The sequence below is a fragment of the Pyxicephalus adspersus genome, chromosome 8, assembly GCF_032062135.1.
Source record: "Pyxicephalus adspersus chromosome 8, UCB_Pads_2.0, whole genome shotgun sequence".
In the NCBI taxonomy this organism is placed as follows: Eukaryota; Metazoa; Chordata; class Amphibia; order Anura; family Pyxicephalidae; genus Pyxicephalus; species Pyxicephalus adspersus.
The window spans coordinates 54,582,620-54,604,310 of record NC_092865.1 but is presented as its reverse complement, the minus strand read 5'-3'; the positions used below and the strand labels follow the sequence as shown (position 1 = coordinate 54,604,310).

At 42.3% G+C, this 21,691-nt stretch overlaps 1 protein-coding gene across 2 annotated transcripts in view; it reads right to left on the bottom strand.

Moving 5' to 3' along the window:
• The window catches only part of RYBP (RING1 and YY1 binding protein), a 64,672-nt gene that overhangs the window by 21,232 nt on the left and 21,749 nt on the right, over positions 1–21,691 (bottom strand). The gene's annotated exons all lie outside the window — the stretch shown is intronic.

The following is a 21,691-nucleotide window of genomic DNA, read 5'->3' as shown; positions in this document are numbered from 1 at the left end:
CTTTGGCTATACCCTAAGCTATCCTATTTTAGTAGTTGCATTAACCATTGGTTTAAGATGCACCTTAAGCCATCTTATAGTAGTAGTGGCCTCAGCCATTGGTTTAAGATCTACCTTAGGCTATCCAATAGTAATAATGGCCCCAACCATTGGCTTTGGATCCAACATATGCTAGTAATGCTAGTAGTAATGACCTCAGTCTTTGGCTAGGATACACTATAGGCTACCAACTCTCATAAGTATATCCTGTAAATACACATTTGGTGCTTTATGTTTTTTTTTTTTTTTACTTGCTTAAAATTAAAATCTATGAGAGCTTTATATCTTTGCATTCTTTAAAAGGGTAATGATATTTCATATACAGATTTATGGATCCCGTACAATGCAATCCACAGCTTACTAAGAAGCTTGTATAAGTTAAACAAACTAACTAATGTGTCTGAACCAACTCGCAGGCACGAACTAAGGTACAGAAAAAGACACTGTAATACCCAATGACTATGCTAATACTAAGCAGGAACCACAGCGTGCATCAGTAATAAGCAAACATATCTGCTCCTATGTACACATACAATTACAAACTATACAAAACATAGGATTTAAGGAAGATTAACACATTTAAAAGATCAAGTTACATTGATTTAAAAAGCTTTAAAAGGAATGTAGATGCATCTAAAACACAAATCAGCTACATCTATGCAGAAACTGTTAATTATTTAATTTTTTATTAATAACGTAAGACTAAAATACCTATTTGGAGAGGTTTTTGTCCACCACAGCCCTAATCCTAAACATTCCTCTGGTGCATGAGCCTATACAAATGGATTTATTTCCTGCACAAAGCATGGGTATTACATACAGCTAAATCATACTCAAAGGTTAACCATTTCAAAACAAGCTGCTGCAGGGAAATATTGTCATAGCTCAAGAAGGGTGTCAGTCTCAAAAGAAAAGACTGGTCCACTTTAACAGAATCCTGGATAGACTCTACAGCAAGTTACGCATTGTCTGCTGCGCTGTGCCACTTTACAGCACTGGAACAATGGAAACGCGATCCTTCAGGCAGCGAGGCGATAAAGGCAGCGCGGCTCATTTCCAATTCTGAGCACGTCGGTTTCGTGCGGCGGCGTCATGGCAGGACAGCCTTGTTCTATACAACAATAGCGTCTGTGTCCCTCTGAGGAATCATGATGATTACTTTGTCTGCGCAATGACAGCTTCACACTTATCGACTTAAGAGAGGAGAGGAAGGGCTGGCAGAAAGGGCTACAGAATTAGATAAGTAAGAAATACAGTGAAGGGAATCTGTACGGATAAACAACTATGCAGCTTTGTGATGAGTGTTTTTGGTTCGCTTAAACATTTCAAGCTTCACTTTGCAACAAACCTGGGAACATTTTAGTTCTTGGACAGCCTCCATGAGGCCCTGTACACAGCAAAGCACTGGAGGCAAAAATTACACTTTCTGCCAGACTGTCAACTATTCATCTGACAGGGCAGTCCAGGGGGAAAGCCAAGAGAATCCCATCAAGGCCTTCAAGCATCAGGCAATGCAGGCAACATTCCATAGAACACAATATGTGAGAATACCTTGCAAAGATCTAATGTGAATAGAGCTGGGGTGGTTAACCTACTAAATATAGGAGGCCGAACATTTTTGTTAATACTACAGAAAGCCGTCAGAGGCTGCCGACGCGCAACAGAAGAGAAGGGGAGTCAGCCGACGCGCAACAGAGGAGGGGAGTCAGCCGACGCGCAACAGAGGAGAAGGGGGGTCAGCCGACGCGCAACAGAGGAGAAGGGGGGTCAGCCGACGCGCAACAGAGGAGAAGGGGGGTCAGCCGACGCGCAACAGAGGAGAAGGGGAGTCAGCCGACGCGCAACAGAGGAGAAGGGGAGTCAGCCGACGCGCAGCAGTGGAGAACGGGAGTCAGCCGACGCGCAACAGAGGAGACGGGAGTCAGCCGACGCGCAACAGAGGAGAACGGGAGTCAGCCGACGCGCAACAGAGGAGAACGGGAGGCTGCAGGCATGCTATGGGAGATAGTAGGAGGTGCAAGGCATGCTATGGGAGACAGTCAGAGATTGCAGGAATGCTATAAGAGATAGTCAGATGACAGGCATGCTATAGAAGACTGCAGGCATTTCATAGAATATAGTCAGAGACTGCAAGCATACTATAGGAGATTGTTAGAGACTTTGAATATGCTATACGAGTTGCTTGAGACTGGGGGCATGCTTCATGATACTCAGAAACTGGGGATATGTGACATGAGCATGCTAGAGATCTCAAAATATTGCCTCCCGATTTGTGCTCTGCTTTCTTAGAAATTATTAGATTTCATATTACTTTTGACAGTATCCATCAAAAAATAAGAGCAATAAGCATAAAAAGAGAAAAGAGAATAGACAGAGAAAAAATAAGACTGTATGTACGAAATAAAACCATTTTACCTACTAGAAACCATTCTAAAGAACAGGTTGTCTTTCACTGGCTAAAACAAGCAACAAAGCAAATGTTTTTTACAAGGACCCCAATGGCCACTCGATAAGTGCCAACAGGCTGAAGGTTTGGCAAAAGTGGTATAGAGCCAGTGAGGTCAATAGACCAATGAAAGCCTTGATGCATATAAATAAGGCTCACTAGAAAGCACTTCTGCCATGGGATTGTAATGAATTAAATGTTAGATAATGCAGATGGTGAGTTCTTGATCTATGAATAAGCTATCCTTCACCCTGGCTTTATTTGCAGCCATACTATCTGCATGAAATTTGCATGCGCTCCATTTGATTGTGTGCATTTCCTCTGGGTGCTTACTATCCCTTCCATAATCCAAAGACATGTGGGTTAGTAATTGCCTTCATCCTAGCATAGCCCTATTGTGTGCTCAGGTGTGCATGCTTGTTAACACTGTACATTCCTTTGGGACTAATTTGAACGGTTCAATGTTCCCTACAGAGCTGTGTGGAAAAAACAGAGCAATACAAATGAAGAAAATGAATCCATCATTAGTGCCGGTTGTTCACATGGACGGTTTTTCAGAATTTTTTGGCAGCAGTTTCTAGGCTATCAAGTGGCCCTTTTTTCCCATGTTTTATCATTAAAAAGGAACTACAGCAGTCCAATCTTAGAAGCATTTTCTAATTGGCCATTGTTAGATGTTTGTTAGGCACAGAGGTGGATTTGGCATTCTCAGACTCCATTTCATCTGCCAGTTGGTTGTATCTCCCAACATAGGTGAACAAGGAAGCCCACTGTTGTTAAATACTAAAGCTGCGTACACACTTGCAATTTTTGTCGTTGGAAAGGATCTTTCACGATCCTTTCCAACGACAAGGGGCTGCAAGATGCATGAACGATGCTGTACATACAGCACCGTTCATGCTCTATGGAGAGGGGAGGGGGGAGAGCGACGGAGCGGCACCCTGCTGCGCGCTCTCCCCTTCCCTTTCAATACGATCGGCTGTCGTCCATCGTCCGTGGATCCGGCAGGTCGGTCGTCTGGACGATGGACGACACCGACTGTACACACGGAAGATTTTCGCCCGATAATTGGCCGATGCCGATTATCGGGCGATAAAAATCTGCCGTGTGTACGTAGCTTAAATGTTGTTGTAGGTGGTTAATTACATAAGTTTGAGAAGTGATAACTGCACCACTTCACAACCAACCATCTAAACCAGCACTTCGAGACTCACAAATCTGCATCTCTTGGGAGACCTATATGCTGCAATTCCCATCTCTGAGCACACCTGCTGCAGAAGTAGAAATCACCACATTCATTAAAAATGAAGTCGATGAGCAAAACATCAAGGAATGGTAGTGGCACCCTATGTTCATACTTGGAGAGGGTGGGAAGATTTGAGAGAGTCCTCCAAGTTCATGCCATCCATTAATAAAAAAAAAACTAAAAGGTAAAGCAACTTGTTAGCTTTTACCATTGCTATATCAGTTTTGCAAGGACTGAAGCATTAAACAATTACGGGAGCATTTGGTGCCACTTAAAAAGTCCATGTATGTTCCTATTGCTATTTGCTACATTGGTATATCCAACCAACATTCTTTGAATCAAATGTATTTATTTTTTGCAGATCTAATCAAGGAAAGAAATCAAGCTGGTCACAAACTTTTCTGTCCACATTGGATGGGGAAGGAAAGACGTGTGTGTGTGTGTGTGTGTGATACATTTACCCTCACTCCCTTATATAATTTTGTGAATGCATATGTACACCAGAGTTGAAGTCTTGATGCCGCTTTAGCCTCATTGTGCTCCCTGTATGGTGTGCCTATGGTAGATGGGGATGGATGTGTAGCTTGTTGAGGGAGCTCTTGGGAAACAGGAATTTATTTTCCAGCCAGGAAAAGAGTTTAGCGGTATAGGCGTATTATGAGATTGCAGACTTCAGTGTGCAAAAATACAACATTCAACAAAAAAAAAAGGGTACAAAATCTAACTTAAAAATTCTGTATGACCTACCGAGTCAACAGCAGCAAGATTTGCACTGAAAGTGCTCCTTTAAACATGGCTTAGCCAATATATATTCAATCTCTATCTCCCTTTCCTGGCACCTTTACAGCATGTTTATTAGCACAGTACAAGCTCTCTTTACATTAAGCCTAGAGTAACATTTCACATCTATTCATAAGAGAATTACACATCCCACTCTACAAGTGGTCTTTCTTGTATGCCCGCATATGCTTCCAGACAGCTGATAATTAGGATACAAAAACCCATACCAGAGGAGTACAACTTCAACGCAACACAGCAGGGTTTGATCCATTTTTTTGTAACATGCCTAAAAACACACATGCAGCTCTTTGAATTAGGAGGCTGGAAAAAGGAATTAGTAAAAGAAAACCACAAATTAAAATGAGGAAAAACAGCCAAAGCAAAAGGAAACGGCCGGTCATTTTACAAGCTATTTTGGAAGGTATTGGCCGATTTCATTTATGTGAAACACGGCCTGAAATTGTAAGAGGAAGAAAAAAAAAAAGAAACACCTTTAATCTACCGGGCTTCAAAAGCTGAGTCATTATCCCAAGGGGATATTTAATTAATTCATCAGCCTCAGGTTTCAGGAGATTTGAGGACAGTAAAGAATACGCTCAAATAATCTCCACGTGTACTTTAAGCTCTTCTAAGAGAGAACATATGTATCACTCCAAAAGCCAACCAACGGACTGAGATATTTCCTTCCCCTTTTCCCTTCTGAAAGGGCGCCAAACGTACAAATGAAGTCAAGGCCGCCATTCAAAAGGTCAGAGGTATCCCATTATTGAATTCTTCAACATCTCCAATGTAGAAGTACGAGTTCCTCAATGCCTACCTGGACCAATGCATGGAATGGGGCCCAGCCAACCAAATGAAAGCTTTCTCTATCTCTCTCTATATATATATTATATATATATATATATAATATATATATATATATATATATATATATATATCTTTATGATTCCGTACACACTTGCAGAATTGTTACGATGGAAGAGTAGTGTGGTTGTTCTATGTAGCCTGGATGCTCTGCAGATTTGGACTACAAACACTGATAGGATGACAAGATAGTTTTATAATTCATGGACAGGTTTCAACCATCTAACAGCTGTCCAAGTGGTCACAAAAAGGCACAGTGCTTCAGATAGCCAATTGACAAGCTTAAGTTATGGACTTCATTGAAGAATATGTTTACTATATGAAAACCTATAGAGCAGAAATATACTTTTAAAGGAGTATGCCAATCTAAAAAAAAAAAAAAAACACTTTATTCAGGGATTTTATCGGACATTTTGGCAATATAGAATAAAGTGTGTGTGGGGGGGTAGATGATTTTGAGCAGTGGTCGCAAACTTTTTAGACCTCATGGACCAATAAACCTACAGAATCCAGACTGTCCATGCGTGGGGAGCCGTCACTCAAAGGGGAAAACAGCCAAAAACAGCCAAGTGGTTAAGTGTCAGGTGGTGCGCCCAGCTAAAAAGAGCTAGGGAGAACACTGCTATCCTTTCTTCTAAATATATTATTCTTTTCAAAAATATTCAGATCAAGACACAGAATGGACAAGCATAAGTTTCTACTTCACAGCAGCTCACTACTATTTGTGTGACCCACTTTTTCACATAGACTGCTATGTTCCCTCTCTTCTCTTTGAATTGAATCTGAAGCAATACTAACAATGAGCTCATGCATGGAAAAAGAAAACTGCTCCCAACAACCACTAGCCAATGGAAAGACTGCCTGCTACGTACCTTACCAGTGCATTTTGGCACGGTTGGCAATGTATATATGTGAGCGTGTTGTTAAGGTACAGCTTAAAACAAATGACATATTGGCAGCAGTTAGAACCAAAGTCTGCCATTAGTAGCACAGCATGGCGCCCATCACCTTCAATGAGAACAATAAAAGCTATAGACCGTTTGCTTTGGGTTTATAGTAGAATTGCATACAACTGAATCACAACAGAAAGGGAGTGCGGAGAGAATAGTAATTGTCATGCTGCGCCTAGCAACTCGCCGCACAAGAATCTTGTTACAATGCCCTATGCTCTTGACCCTACATTTTTAATTAGTCCCGTCCCATAGTCTCAGATAAGGAGTGAAACAAAGAACATCGCCACAGACCAAACTACATCCGTGTGACATTCTTCCTGGAGCAAAGTGCGATCAGCTAGTCGACAGAAAGCATGTTCACTTGTCAACAGAAAACACGGCGCTTGTCACTTCAAACGCGCAGCTCCGCAGTGCCTGCCCTGCAAGATGCACTAATGGACTCTTAAATGGGGGAGACTCTGCGGGTGTAAAAGGCCAATCCCACTTCTGAACCATTTTATGAAACGGAAAATGAATGTCATACAGTACAGATCGCTACAGATAAGCATGTGGCGCTGCGGTTACAAGGCGAAAACTTTAAAGGGAAACAAAACCACTAACCATTTAGACTGGGTTCACCCTTGTCCGTGTACATTTTTTGCACGCATGATAAGCAATTTATAATATGCATTTTTATATTTTGTTGGTGGGCTCAATTTCCCAAGCTGGAAGGAATAGAATTTTTCATCCACTGTCATTGCAACTATTTGGGCCTCCCTGCAAGGTATATTCACCTTTTACCGCTGTAAAAAATGTAACCTGAAAGAAAGGTTGTCTTTCACTTTCTTAAACAAACACAAAATGTTTTCTACAAGGGCCACTCAAATGCCATGCAGCTGCAGGTTGGGCACCAGTGGTACATCCAAAACCTTGCCCCATGACAGCAATGGAATAAGGGCTGGAGAGAGCAGGGAGGCTGCCAGGGAGCACAGAAAGACATGTTCACCTTGGGACGGGGTTGGTAGTGTTTTGCCTGCCAAAATATTTGTTAGCCAGAGTTATTTATACAACCCAACCGTGATGCAAAGCCAGAAGGGTGACACAATATATTCTCATGTTGCTTCCTGTGTCCCCTTCCTGCTAATTAACCTATGAATGAACATCATCACACTGCACTGGTCCTTGTTCTGCTTGGCTTATCCTGAAAGCTTCCCAAATGCCCCCTTCATCAGCAAGGTCAATTAACTAAATTGAAATACCACCATCAGATTTCTAAATCAATATGCAAATATAGGCCGGCAAACACACATGTAAAAGAAACAGAAAAACTAAAACTATTATTCTAATACAAAACAACCATAGGCATAAAAAACACCCTGTATTAGCATAGGAAAATAAACGCACATTAGGTTTGCAGACATGCATGCAATTAGATAGGCTGCTACAACATTGCTTTGCTTACATTTAGTTTGTCTGTATTCCGATTTGTACAAAATAGAAAGGATCAGGGATAAAACAAACATACAGAATATATAGATATACAGACCATGTGGCACCAGAACCAACACACTAGAATACCTTAATGCCTTTGACTTTAGCTGTCAAAAATGATTATTTCAATGTAGCAATGCACTCATGTAATCACTAGAATAACAGATCTCCAACTGCTAAAAGCAGGAAGACCCCCAATGGCTAAACATACTCTCCATGCCAATTGTATACAGACAAGTAATTAAGAAAAAGCAGACGGCACAACCCTTGTCTTCACTTCCATACAGCAGAAAGCAATTAGGTCAACACTGGTGACCTTAAAATGCCTTCGATAACTGCTTGTCACCAACTTCAATACTCTGAGTCCCTGACCAAGGGCAAGCATGCAGCAGGTCAGGTCACAGCCAAGTAAGAATTTTTGCTGTGCATGTTTGTTTGGTCAGGATCTGTAATGTAAAAACTACCAATTCCATTATATAGGCCTGATAACAAAAGTTGGAATTGGCAGCATACTATACAGGTTCCTTTAAATTTCCAGACAAACTATTAAGATTCTGCAAGTTGCTTTCCAGCTCTCACTGTGTGTGAAATATTCTCAATCAGGTGAGCGTTACAATAATTTAACACATGAAAACACATCACAATTTGCTTTAAGCAAATGTAGCTTTTCATTTAGAGGGAAGCACCCATAATCATAGCCCCCTGGCTTTGCTCGTAAGCCTCCAGGATTGTATCAGAAGGTATGTGATTGGCGAGATCCATCCACTTACAGCAAAGTGGCTCAGAAAAATAAACAAGCACGTCCTTCACCTAAGAGGCCAGTAATACTCTGAGCTTGCGTGGCATCCGAGGGTGTCGCAGTCAAGCCATGATACTTTATGAGTCCTGAACTTTGTCACAGGCATGTCAATGCCAGATCTGCACGAATAGCACACACAAGAGGAATTTAATTACTGGAAAAACTATTACAGGCTTGAAGTATAAAAAAAAAAATGTTGCTATAAAATTCTGCAGCGTGCCCAGTGGCCCAAGGGGATCTGTGATGCAAAGATTTCCTACTCTGGTCACGGTCTCATCCTTCCGTAACCTACAGCATTCCACTACTGACCTATCACAGCAATGAAGGGACTTGCTAATCAATAGCGGGGCACATGCAGGTGGAGTGGGCACAGCAGAGCTGGCAAAAAGGTTACATAGCGCCAGCCATCGGTATATATCCTTGGTGTCCAATGGTGGACATAACAGTGGGCTCCTGTGCAGAACAGACTTTGGGTCCCCTACTGAACTGGTTTGGGGTCCTTGTTGGCTGAGGAGGATTCATCTGAGCACCTTTCTTTGTTTTTGTTTTACATTGTTACTTTTTCATGCAATGTTCATTCTTTCACTCTGTTCATAAATAATCTTGTTGGGAAGATATTATTTGTACGGAAGAACAATGATTTGTAAAGGGGTTGGAAGAGAATTGATCTTCAGCAGTCGCGTGCTAAGCATCTGCAAGCATGTCCTCGGTCTTCACCAATTCCTATATAATGGCTACAGTCTAGCAGCTTTCTGTAGCATTTTATTAAATGTTATCCGTGTCCCTTTGGTGATGACAGGGGCTCCCTTTATAGGCGAGTTGCCCACCATTAATATATATGGAGGTTTTGCTTTCTGGTTTGCAGGGCTACACCATGGTTGTGTTTTACAGCAATGCAAATATATAAATTGAGTCACTGATCGCTAATGCGTTCTGTGATACCTGGCTGGAAGTAAGATGATGCCCTCCTCCCCATTTTTCCTACCGTTGGCACTTTCTTCCAGCACATTGAATAGGCACAAGGGTGACAAGGGTAGAATCATGCTTTTTAGTGAATATTTTTAATGTTTATTATGCACAATGCAAACTGAATGACATTCAATGAGTGTTTCCACACCCTTAAAGTGATCATAACATTGTGATCCTTTTATAAAAACTAAAATACTGTAATCATACCACCAATGCCACCCATATCCTATCAATAACTGGTTAATTATTGTGCCAGCCATACAATAAAATACAGCACACACAGACATTACAGAACAGGGCCGGAAGAATAATTTAGGCAGGATGTCAGCCAGGTGGCGATTGCAATGCAAAGTCGAATGCTGATTTATAAAATGGATCATGCAAATTCTATAACAATGTACCTGTCGGTACAGGTACAAGAAATCCAAGAAAACCTGTCGGTAATAATGTGGATGTATCGCCTCTTTATTTTGCATGTGTGCTCACTGCAGGCATCCCATACATCCTATGCACAAACATTTCCATTGCAGAATAAGAATGGAAAAGGAGTGATAAGCCAACAAAGATATTAAAGGGACTCTTTCAAAAGAAGAATGTGGGGGCGACAATTGTTGAACTCTCTTTTTGAGAATTCTGGTTCCCTGACTATGCTGAAGGTATGGCATGACCTGGAATATGGTACTCACCATGTGCTGGGCTCTTTAGGTTATCTTTAATGCACTCCAAGAACCCACAATACACAACATGCAAACAGCAACCACAGCTTTCATTTTGGCCAATCCTTCTGCCACCTCCTTAAAGCTCTACTGCTGGGTACCATATACAGTTGTTGGCTTAACGTTCCAATGAGAACGCTTTCACTGACTGAGAAGTACCTTGCTTTAACCCCACAACCCTGACCATTATACATTCCCCTGTGCAGGTAGCCAAAAGAAATATCCAGTATTTCCAGGTATGGGCCAATCAATGCCACCACACGAGCTGATAGTGCCATGTAAACCATAACTTGGGTTTCCTTCCTTCCTCCCACATTCCAAAAACATGTAGTTAGGTTAATTGGCCACCAAATTGACCTTAGACTGTATTAAAGACATATTTTGGGGACATTAGGACCTTGAGGGACAGCTAGTGATATGACTATGGACTTTTTACAGCGCTGCGTATTATGTTTTGGCATTATATAAGTACTGTGTAATATTATTAATAATCTGTAAATTATGATGCTCATGGAAAAAAAACTCAAAACATTGCTGACCAGAACACCAAAATCGTGTCCTTGTGCCAACTTGATTGTCTGCAAAATCAAACGTGTCATCAATTCAGGGTTGTGACAGACTCAGCAGAGTTCTTCTTTATAAAACAAGCCTTTATTTTTAAGGACAGGACACAATCAGTTCCAAGAGTTGACCCCCTCCCCCCGAAAGCCCTGTCCTAATAGTGAATTTATGGAATGAAACACAAGACGATTGTGCTTGATGGGAAAGTCTTGTTTAATGAGATCCATATTTCCTCTAAACTTAGATAGCTAGTAAACTATGTCAAATATGTGCTAGATGTTCTTTAAAACAAAACCATCCCCTAAAACTTTAAACCATATTCACATTTCAAGCCAATCTTGGCAGAGTCCTAAAATACACTTGTTTAAAAAGCTCAGGCGAGGTTGGGACTTAAAAACTAATACAATTTGTAGAACTTTTCCAATGGGAAAAGGGTTTATATGTAAAACAAACACATCTTTTAGCTGGCGATTTTCTTTATGGGAGGATTTTCCAAGGCCAGTGAGTAGTGTTGTATATATGGGAGTCTCCACTTTAAACCAAGATTCTACACAAAAATTTGAAAAATAAATTGCAACATGCATTGCATGGTTTTATGCGATGCTGCAATGTCTGTTTCTTTAGAAATATAGCAGAGTTGATTTTACAGATGTTCTAATAGAAGAAGCAGCAGGACAGCTGGAGGAAGCACAAATCTAAATGAATTATGAATGAAGCAGTAGCAGGGAGATCCTTACATTGTAGGTCTTCAGGTACATCTTTACCACCAGCAAAGGTAAGCACTGTCTGTAATATTTGTTTTTACTTGCACCAAGGCTTTTTTCAGGGATGTGGTTGCAAGCCGCAAAAGTTAAATCAATTTCAGTCTCCTGTGCGGTTTAACCCTGCAGTTGATGTGTCAACCACAGTCCAACTTCAACTGCACTCAACCTGTGTGTCACGCGGTTGAGGATGCGGTTTACCATTGTTCAATGTTTTCAGGAAGTTGACAGATTTTTTTTTTTCTCCAGCAGCAACTGCTTTCTAACCGCAGTGAGCTGCGGTTGGAAGTGGTTGCATTCAAGTCAATGGAAGAGGTTGTCTGCTCTAGGGCAGGCAAAAATGCTTTCAAATATCGCAACAATCCAACGCAACCTCAACAGCCTGCACAAAATAGATCCCAATCACTCTCATTAAGTTCAATGGAAGAGATTGTAAGAATGGTTAGGCCTGTGGCAGACAGCCATAGGTCTGACATTAACCTTGTATTTCAATTTTCAAAACAAATTTTCATGAGTCTACCCTCACTTCCAAGTATCAAAGGCAGTACTTAATTCTGTTGTTGCAACTGCACCAAAATGCCTGAAGTCATCTCCAGCAAGAACAGTGAGCAGCACTGTAGTGACACCACCAAATCTAATTCCAAATCTTATGAGATTAGCAATTGGAGGCCAAGTTTTAGATAACCGCACACTACAGATATACAATTATAAGGCAATGGAACGGGAGTGCCTAAGCACAGACACATGTCCCAGTTTGCTCTGCTGTTTTTCAAAAGAAACTCAACAAGTACTTAGATCTATTGAACCCAAAAAAAAGTTCACCGTAAGAACACGGATGTCACTAGAGTCAGGTCTTTCACCAATTCAGCTTCTGGTATATGTTGACATAAAAAAGGTAAAGGGCTACTGTTGGGAAGGGTTGTAGAACTGCCAAGTCCCCTTTGAAAGGGGAGCTGAGCTGCAGAGTCACTGCTAGGAGGGACAGCAAGGTGAGCCGAGCTGCCAAAAGCAACTTAAATTGCTTTAAAGCTTCTATAGTGAACTTTGAAAATGCATTGCTCCATAATGTCTGCAGCTACACAGGTCATGGTAGGCTTGTTTTACCAGAGTTTTTCAGGAATATATGTAAAAACTTCAATATCCACAGCCTGGCCACAGATTCACTTTTAACATGTACATTAGGGCAAGCATGCAAGTGGGTTTTGTACAAAAGATCTTACAGCCAGCACATCCAAATATCTGCATTTGCTGAAATCTACTTATGAGCCCAAGATGCAATAACCCATGAACAATAACTGGACAGGGCTGAGATCTTTCACCAAAATCCCTACACAGCGATGTTAGCATAGCTTTAACTGGAAGGGATCCAGCAGGAAAAAATGCAATACAGAATCCCTGGGGAACCCAGTGTTTTTCCACACAGAGAATTAGCTCACAGGAACCGCATTAACTCTCAGTAACCCAGAGGACAAAGTCTAAGTCGACCAAGGAAACGTAGGCACAAAACTTTTTCTTTGCATGAAAATCCTTTACAAAAGACGTTTTGAAAACTATACTTACACCTAAAAGTTAAAATCTAGCACAAAAACTGTTTTTTCTTTCATTTGCCATAATTAATTATAACCTTAAGTGAAGTCATGCGCTCATGTATACTTTGCCACTTCAGCATTCCCTCCAGAATTTTTTTTAAACTGAGTGGTAAGAAGCTGTAGGCGGGTGGCAGCCCCAGTATTGTAACCTAACTTTTCAGCAGCCACCCAAAAGCACCCAGGTAGTTAATGAAAAGTGCTGGGTGGTGTGCCCAGCTAAAAGGGTCTGGTGGGAAACACTGCCACATATACATAACACTATATACATGTCCTCTCTCTTCTGCTCTATTCACCCGCCAGAGGAAGAATTGTGTAAGCCTTCATTTGAGATTATCAAGTCTTGATCTGGTTAGGGTATTGCATGTTACTGAAAAAAAGAACACACACACAAAATGACTGTACTGAAACTCAAAGTGCATCATAAGAAAAATAATTTTATTTTCTACATTAGGACAAACAGGAAGATGCATGGAAAACTTGAGAAAATGCAATCCACTTTTTTATTTTTTAATTTGAACTAGGGCACAAATTGTACCCAGAGGAGTTTTTAAACTTTCAACAGCAAAAGTCTGTTCACATCAATACCCATGAAGTAAGAAAGCATTACTTATGTGAAGCAATGTTTCATCAGTTTTCCAGCTCACATTGCTTTATTTGCACAGCAATTATATGCCACTGTACATGGCTATCTGCCAGCACCAAGTAAGGTCCCTGACAGCTCCCTCTGCAAGGACTCTTTACTATGTCAACACCACTCCCTCCCACTACTATGACATGTCACTGGCCTGCAGAAAGGTCCTTCCTGCACACCAAATCAGAGGAAAATTTACCATGAGTGGCACAAACCTTAAAAACAGGGAGGTCTGTCCTTGTACTGTGCACAATTTAAAGAAAACAAAATTCAGTTTTTAAAAACCTTTGTAGACCAGAGTTTCTCATCTAGGGTTCCTATAGAGGTTTCCTTAAGCAATGTGTGCATCTTGGGTCAATAAAATCTACTGGCTATCTGTAAGGGTGACATTCATAAATCTTCTCATCATTCTTGCCACTGACTACCATGCTATAATAGTAGACGTTGCCCCAAGTCCTAGGTAAAAATCTAGCATCAGGTCAAGTGACCCATGACACTATTAGGGTATCCACCAAGTTGGTCATAAAAGGGACCACCTGCTAACTACAGCCATTGTTTTACAAAAGCAGAGGATGCAATGGCGCACCTCCTGCCCATCCTCCCTTCTTCATTTACCAGACTAAGAGGTAGTCCAACATCCGGTCTGTACAGCACTCATTCACCCAAAATGATTACCAACGCTTATAATGAATGACAGTTATTTAGCATCTTTACAAGGCTTTAGTGGTCAAAATGATGACCAACCTCTCTGTGGATGCCACTTTTGTTTCCTGCATCTGCAATGACCGTCTACCTGGTGGCATCAATTTAAAGACCAACTCTAGGCATTTTTTTGTAAAGTTTTGGAGTCCAGTCAAGGAGCCACTAGGACATTTGTATAGAATTCTTACTGTTGCAGAGCTCCTCAATAATGCTTCCAACAGTCCCACATTCTATATAGACTCTTTCTATGCGCCATTCCCATGCACTATCCACAGCATCCCCCACCTAGCCTACTGCCTTCCCCCCTTAGGTAAAAGTTCTGAGCTTGCAATCCTCCAACTTCTATTTTCAGATGTTCACAACTGATTAGGTCACCAAGCAATCAGAGGTCTCCCTGCAACAAAGATCAATTAGTAGAGGGCCTTTGATCACTTGAAGATCAAAAGAAACAGCAACTATTGCAAAAATAGGTTCTCATCTCACACTGTTCATCAGAACACTGGATCTTGTGCATCAGCAAAGCAAATTCTGCATTCAGTTAAAGGAAATCTTCAAGGAGAGGAAATAAAGAGACTTTTACTGCCGACCACCTCCGGAAAATGCTAGTTGCTTTGCCATCCTTAACTACACTGCTCTAGTGACCTGGAGCAAGAAAACTCAACATCCGTGATACAAATTGGTATCAGAGAACCCCTGATTCAGCATTACTGGCAGGCAACTAGCATTTACTGCCTCAGAGCAGGATTACTGTATGGTTTGCATATACATATATAGTTGGCAAAGTAGCAAGGTAAATTTGATACTAGTCATTGCAACTATATTTCCTTGTCCATTGGAAAACCATACAACATATCTTGTATTTCTATGACACATTCCCCTTTTCTTTACACATGACAGTGATGGTGCTTGGCTTTTAGCTGGCCAAGTGCCCAGCGTCCTCATGGGATGGGAATGTGGTTGTCAGGAGGGAAGGATATCTCCTATACAACTCCTTTGGTCTTCCCAACATACCAACAGAAAGACCAGGGATATCTATGAAGTGACTCCCACAATATCTATAGGAAACCTGCAGAAACATTCACCCGATTCTTGTACAACAATCTGTCACTTCTTTTGACAGCTGGATGGTGCATGATGGATGCATTGTGTATAAATAAATGTCTGTAGGCAGTTTAACAGTCAATCTATTTGGGGCGTGGGAACCATGAAGCTGCAGAAAGATTCTTCTATTCTTTTCATAAAAGCACAAGTGTCAACTTTTAGCAAATCATTTCTCTTGTTTGGCCAATTTGCTCTGTTAAATATGAAAGTATTTTTTTCGATACCTGCCAACAAAAAAAATTCATCCAGCTTGAAATACAATGAGCTCAAATTATTATGGTAGTTAGGTGACCACACAATGCTTTTGCCGCCATGAAATCGCCAAGCAGTGTTATCATCTTTGACTAGGTCACCCCTGTGGATTAAAGAACAGCTCCTTCCCTGTGCTATGGAGAAGGGAAATGAAGGTGGCCTTTCAAGCTTCTATCACACATCTTGAGTGCTGCTCCGATATAGAATCTGGGACATGAAGTGCATCACTATATCTTTCTATATATCTCTCTTTTATATATATATATATATATATATATATATATATATATATATATATATATATATATATATATAATATATATATATACACACACACACACACACACACACACGTATATACACATATACATAAATACACACACACACAGACCCCAAATCGAAGGACTGGTAAACCACAATATACTTTTTTTAGGCTTTAGGTACACTTTAAAAAAAGAAAAAGAATAAAAAAAGACCACCAGAGAAAGCATTAAATTAAATCTGGAGACATTCCCAGAGTCAGGTAGCAAATATGTCTGGGGAAAAGAAAAAAAATACTCCGCCAGTGACTGGGGGTTGGCAGTCAATTTTATTGAGGTCAATGCATGCTAATCTTCTCTGGCTCCTTCCAAGATCCTTTTGGCTCCCAGATCTCACTCGGTGATTCTCCATTATTTTGTCCACCTATTGAAACCCCCGACATGCTTTCTCCTTAAAAAATTAACTATAAGCTCTGCCTCTTATTGATGCGTCTATGACACAATGTGCTGCAAATGCAGACGTGCCATGGCAGTCTTCTTTAATGTTCAGCAGGGGGGCGGCGGGGAGGGGTAATTCCTCTTTACAGCCCTCTGCAGTGAACAATACATGCTAACAGTGAAGGAATGCTGGAGATCTACCCTGAAAAAGGGCCGAGACTTTACTGCAGACCTGCAAGCAGGGAGTCAGGGTGTGAAGCTCCTTTCTATTCTTCTCTGTCCTTGCATGACCCTTAGCAAGAGAGAATTTCCTGTCACTCGATCTGCAGCTTATTAGATGAGAGCTGCTCCATGGCCGAAGGGGGCTGGCTGATCGCAGAAAACTTCTAGAAACAGCACAGGCCTACAGCATTATAGAACACATTTGTTTAATTTTAACCCCATTTAGCCTTGTTGAGTGCATTTTGGGTCTGATAGTTAAATTTTTAATTTGCTAAAAGGAAATTTCACTTCCATTACAAAAAAAATATTGTAACTGAAATGAAGTCACAAATGAATACAAATGAAGTCACTTTGTAATTAGTGTTATTAAAATGATCTTTTGAATTTCAATCTGCAGATGCTATAAGTTTTCTAAAATGGACAAAAAGTTCAATGAAATATGGCAACCTAGAGGTGTTCTGCATATTGCTGGTGCATGGAAACCCTGCTTGTGTGATCCACTCACCAGGGATTGGGGCACCAACTTTTTAGGATTAGAATAGGAATTAGGATAACCCCAAAAGTGTTTGTTCCCACTACAGTGTTGCATTGAAGCATGCATTTCCATATGGTGATGAACAAAACCCACATTGGTGCTCTGGGTTGCCATTCATTCTTAATGGCATTTCACGTGCACCTTACCAACACTCGTATGGTGCCTTGTGCATCGTACAATATACTTTTAAAAGGCGTAGCATTCACAATTTATTCTATGCATTGTGAAGTGTTGGGCAGCCAATTCAAATGGTCTGGAACAATGGTGTCAACCAATGCTGGAGGGAGGACATGTGGATAGGAAAAAGCTGAAAAAAAAAAAAATCACCAGCACCGAGATGCTAAATTTTATAGGAAGGAAGGTGGAGACAGTTTTCTTATGGAGATGAGGAAGGGAGGTAGAATGGCAACCATTGTGCAAAATACTTGTCATTCTGTTAGGGTTTGCATCTATATTTATATATTCTTTGTATAAGAACAAACTCCAAAAAAGACAAAGTATGTGAAACGTGCAAGGGCATTAACTATTTACTGTTTAGTACTGTGCTAAACTGGACAGCTCACGTCCAAAAACTTCCTGCTATATCATCTTAGTAATTTCCCTGCACCCCAGTGCAAACAAGTGAGCCTGAGCTCTCATACAATGCAAGAGACGTGGGGATGAAATAAATACAGAAACTAAATCCTTACATACAGCCTCACACAATGACTGACTAATTTTACAAAGTGAACAAAAAACTTCAAAGATCCCAACAGTGAGATTTCCCTGCTGACCTCTTGCCAAAAGACCAGGAGAGGCAATCTACAGGCTATTTGGGCAGAACTGGGAATCTTGTTCTGAAAATCTCTGAATTCCAAGCAAATGGAATGTGATTGCATACCAATTCTTCATACCTTCCGCAGATGAGAAATGGGATACCTTATATTCTTTAAATACATAGGTAAACACCACCACTGCCTTGCCATGCCAAAAATATTTCAATGTTTCAAAAAAAATAAAAAAAAATGACCATCATATCATTTGGATGAAAGGTTTTATTGTATTAGAACACCTTTGATCGTTAAATAGTATGCCAGTGCCATGCAAACAACTTCTTACCCATCCTGTGTAACGTTGGCAGAAGCGGCACTGATTGCTTGCTGTAAAACGTTACACCGAAGAGACGGATGCAAGACTTAAAGGGAATTCTAAAGCTTATTCTACCCTTCAGGCAGAACTGTTGGCGTTGTGCCTGACCCAGAACATGCGTGGAGCTGTACACTAATGCAGCGTGTCACAAGGCGAGTAAGAGTCAATCAAGAAGCAACCGTTTAACAGCCCCAGGGTTATGTATCGCGCAGACGCAGAAAACATCACTGAAGATCTAACATGACCCTGAACAGTCAATAAAGCCTAAACGAACCTTTAAAACATTTTTCTTTTACTTGTCATACATTCCAACTGCCATCACATTTATAGCAGATATAAACCCTAACCATTTAGTTTGCTCTGTGCAATTGAAAGTTGAAATATATATATTGCTTTTCCTGGTTCCTCATTACCCCATCGGAGATGGAACCTGTACAACTGTTCAAGAGGGGAAGGGAAGGCTAAAGTTCAGCTTCAAATCAAATATTTGGTTTAGAATAGTGTAAAGTATCAGTAGGGTTTGGAAACTCTGTTTTTTTTATTGCTGTGTTACCAGCTCTGTTGAGGCAGAGTTTGATGGAAATTGCATCACTTAAAAGGTGTCACTGGATCAGGTTTAGGGGGGACACTTCTCCTGGTAACACCCAAGACCTTGGGGAAAATTCCTTTCACCTCTTGTCACATTTCTGGGAAAGATAAGGGATATTATCTTTATCTTGCCAGAACACATAATAAACTATCGTTTTACCACTAGGAAGGGCATGAGGCAAATCCTAGCCCTTGCACTCTCCAAAGAACAGTTTGCCAAGAAGCCTGTGTTTGCACCCGATGATCTCCAATGATCGCTTCCATCAAAGAGGATCATTAGGACCCAGAAGAGCCAGCAGCGAAGATGGCGGTTTTGGGGGATGCACAAGTTTATGACAAAAGTTTACCCAGAACTTTCAAAATCGATCTAAAATCCAACTTTTGGGTGAACCGGCCCTTTAAACGTGTGCATTCAAACATCTGCTTTAAGTCACTGACTTAAAATCTGCTGTGCCCTGAATTTTGTTTCCTCCTCCAGGATACAATACACAGAAAACCTGGCCAATTCTCTGCACATTTCAGAAACACTTCTGCTCTAAGCTTCGAGGATTTCCTGTGCGCTGCGAGTAATATTGTCAGCTGATAATAAGTTAAAAAAAATAAAAATAAAACATAAAATTTGAGAAACCAAATGTGGCAATTCAGCGCACATTCAGAGCTGCAACGTCTGACACTTTTTTCCTCTTTCTGATGTTTCAGAACCGGCCTGGCTCTCCTCCAGCCCTAACCAGAACTATAATCGGCGGTTCACAATGCTGACCACAAGCAAATGCTATGCTCAGTTTCACTTTAGCTTATGCGTAAGGCCAGCTTGTATGACAGATTTCCAGCTGCTGTGTAAGTACACATAACTTGGGGAATCCACCATCATCATTTACTAATGGCTGACAGCAGGTGCAAAACAAACGTCCCCCTGATCCAGTCATTTCATTTACAATGTGAGCAATCACCATTGCGCAACAGTTCCTCCAGGGAAATGATTGAATGATCCAAATGAGCATTGGCTTTTAAGGTTTAGAAAACATCGGCAATATTCACTCCTGATCTGATAAAACGATCAGAAGTGAATTCCATAGCCGGCCATTCATAGGCGATTGATTTTACCATATAGTACGCAAGAGCAAATATGGATCAAAAGATGTGCTGTACATAGTGATCAATCAAATTCAAAAAGGTCCATGGATCGGAAGGTCAGAATATTGTGGATACGTGTGCCATGTTTTCAGACCTTTTTAAACTAAGAACACAGTTCTATGCACAATTGCTGACCAGGTTATCTATTTTCCAACACATTTTGACCCATGCTGAAGCCTCATACTTTGCTACAAAGTTATCATGATTGAGCAATCCTGCCTCCCTCCCAGTGATTGGCATGTTTCCGCTTGGTGGCCCGGCTGCAGTCAGCAGTACAGAGAGGCCCGTAGCAGGGGATATGCAAGGGGCGACATGACAGGGGGCACGTGCTGTTTGGAAGAAAGGGGGGGGGGAGAGCAGGTGCGAGATCAAGTTGCAGTGGAGGAGAGGGCTGGAGAGGAGGTAGAGTCAAAAGTAAGGGGAGGAGTGTAGGAGATAAAAGGAAGGTGTAACGGATCCTCAGCACAAATTTTGGGAAAAAGAAATTGGAGAGCAGGACATTGTGCAGGTAGGCATTATGGAGTCTGTTGACGCCTTAATGCGCCAACTTAGGGCTGCGGCGGCTTCACAAGGTGAAGCCTGGCTGCGGGATAGAGTAGCTGAAGCGGTGGGGGGGGTTCCTGGGGACCAGCAGCAGGACAGGTTAGAGGGGCTGCGGCCACGGAGAATTAGGGCTCCGGTGCGCTTGAGCCCAGAACCGTTCAGCAGAACTTTGCGCCACTCTGGGAGCCCCTTAGGGGACCCTCCTGGCAGGTCAGCTGGGCGCCGCTTGCCTAAGACTGGACCGGGTCTAGGGAGGAATCCCCTTCGCCGGCGGAGTTCTGGAGTGGGGGCCGCGGCTGCCAGGGAGCGCAGCCCCCATTCGGACACAGGTGAGGCCTTGAGAGGGGAGGCCTCACCTGGGATGGCTGCCCTACGGCCTGAGGGTGGTCTGAAGGCGATGAAAAGAAGGGGAGCTGTGGCTGGCAGGGGGCACAGCTCTCCGGTGCAGCTGGAAGAGGCCAGGGCGGGGGCCTCGTCTGATGCTGGGGGCCTCCGGTCGGGAGGCCCCAGGAAGGCGGTTTGCAAGAAGGGGGCTGCGGCTGTCAGGGAGCGCAGCCCCCTCTCCCCTAGGGTGGACGCGGCCTTTGTAGAGGCCTTACCTGCAGCCGGGGCCTCTGGTGGCGCGGGGCCCCGGTGGAGTGATGCTGTGGCGGGTCCCTCCGGGGGCTCTGCCTGGCGGAGCAGGGAGGACCGCGGTGGTCCTTTGGCGGTGCGGGCCCGGCGTCCTGCCGGCCCGGGAGAGCAAGGCCGCATGGCCAAGATGGCGGCGGCTCCACGTGGCCGGGATGCGGAGGAGGCGCCCGGATATGATGCGGCGGGTCGCGCCGCGTCATCGCGGGTTTACCCGGAAGCCGGAAGTGACGTGGACCCGGAAGACGGCGTTCCCCGATCGGAGGGGGAATTATCATCATCAGAAGAAGAGGATGCGGGTCGGCCGTTGGTGGCAGCGGGGGGCCCTTCTGGA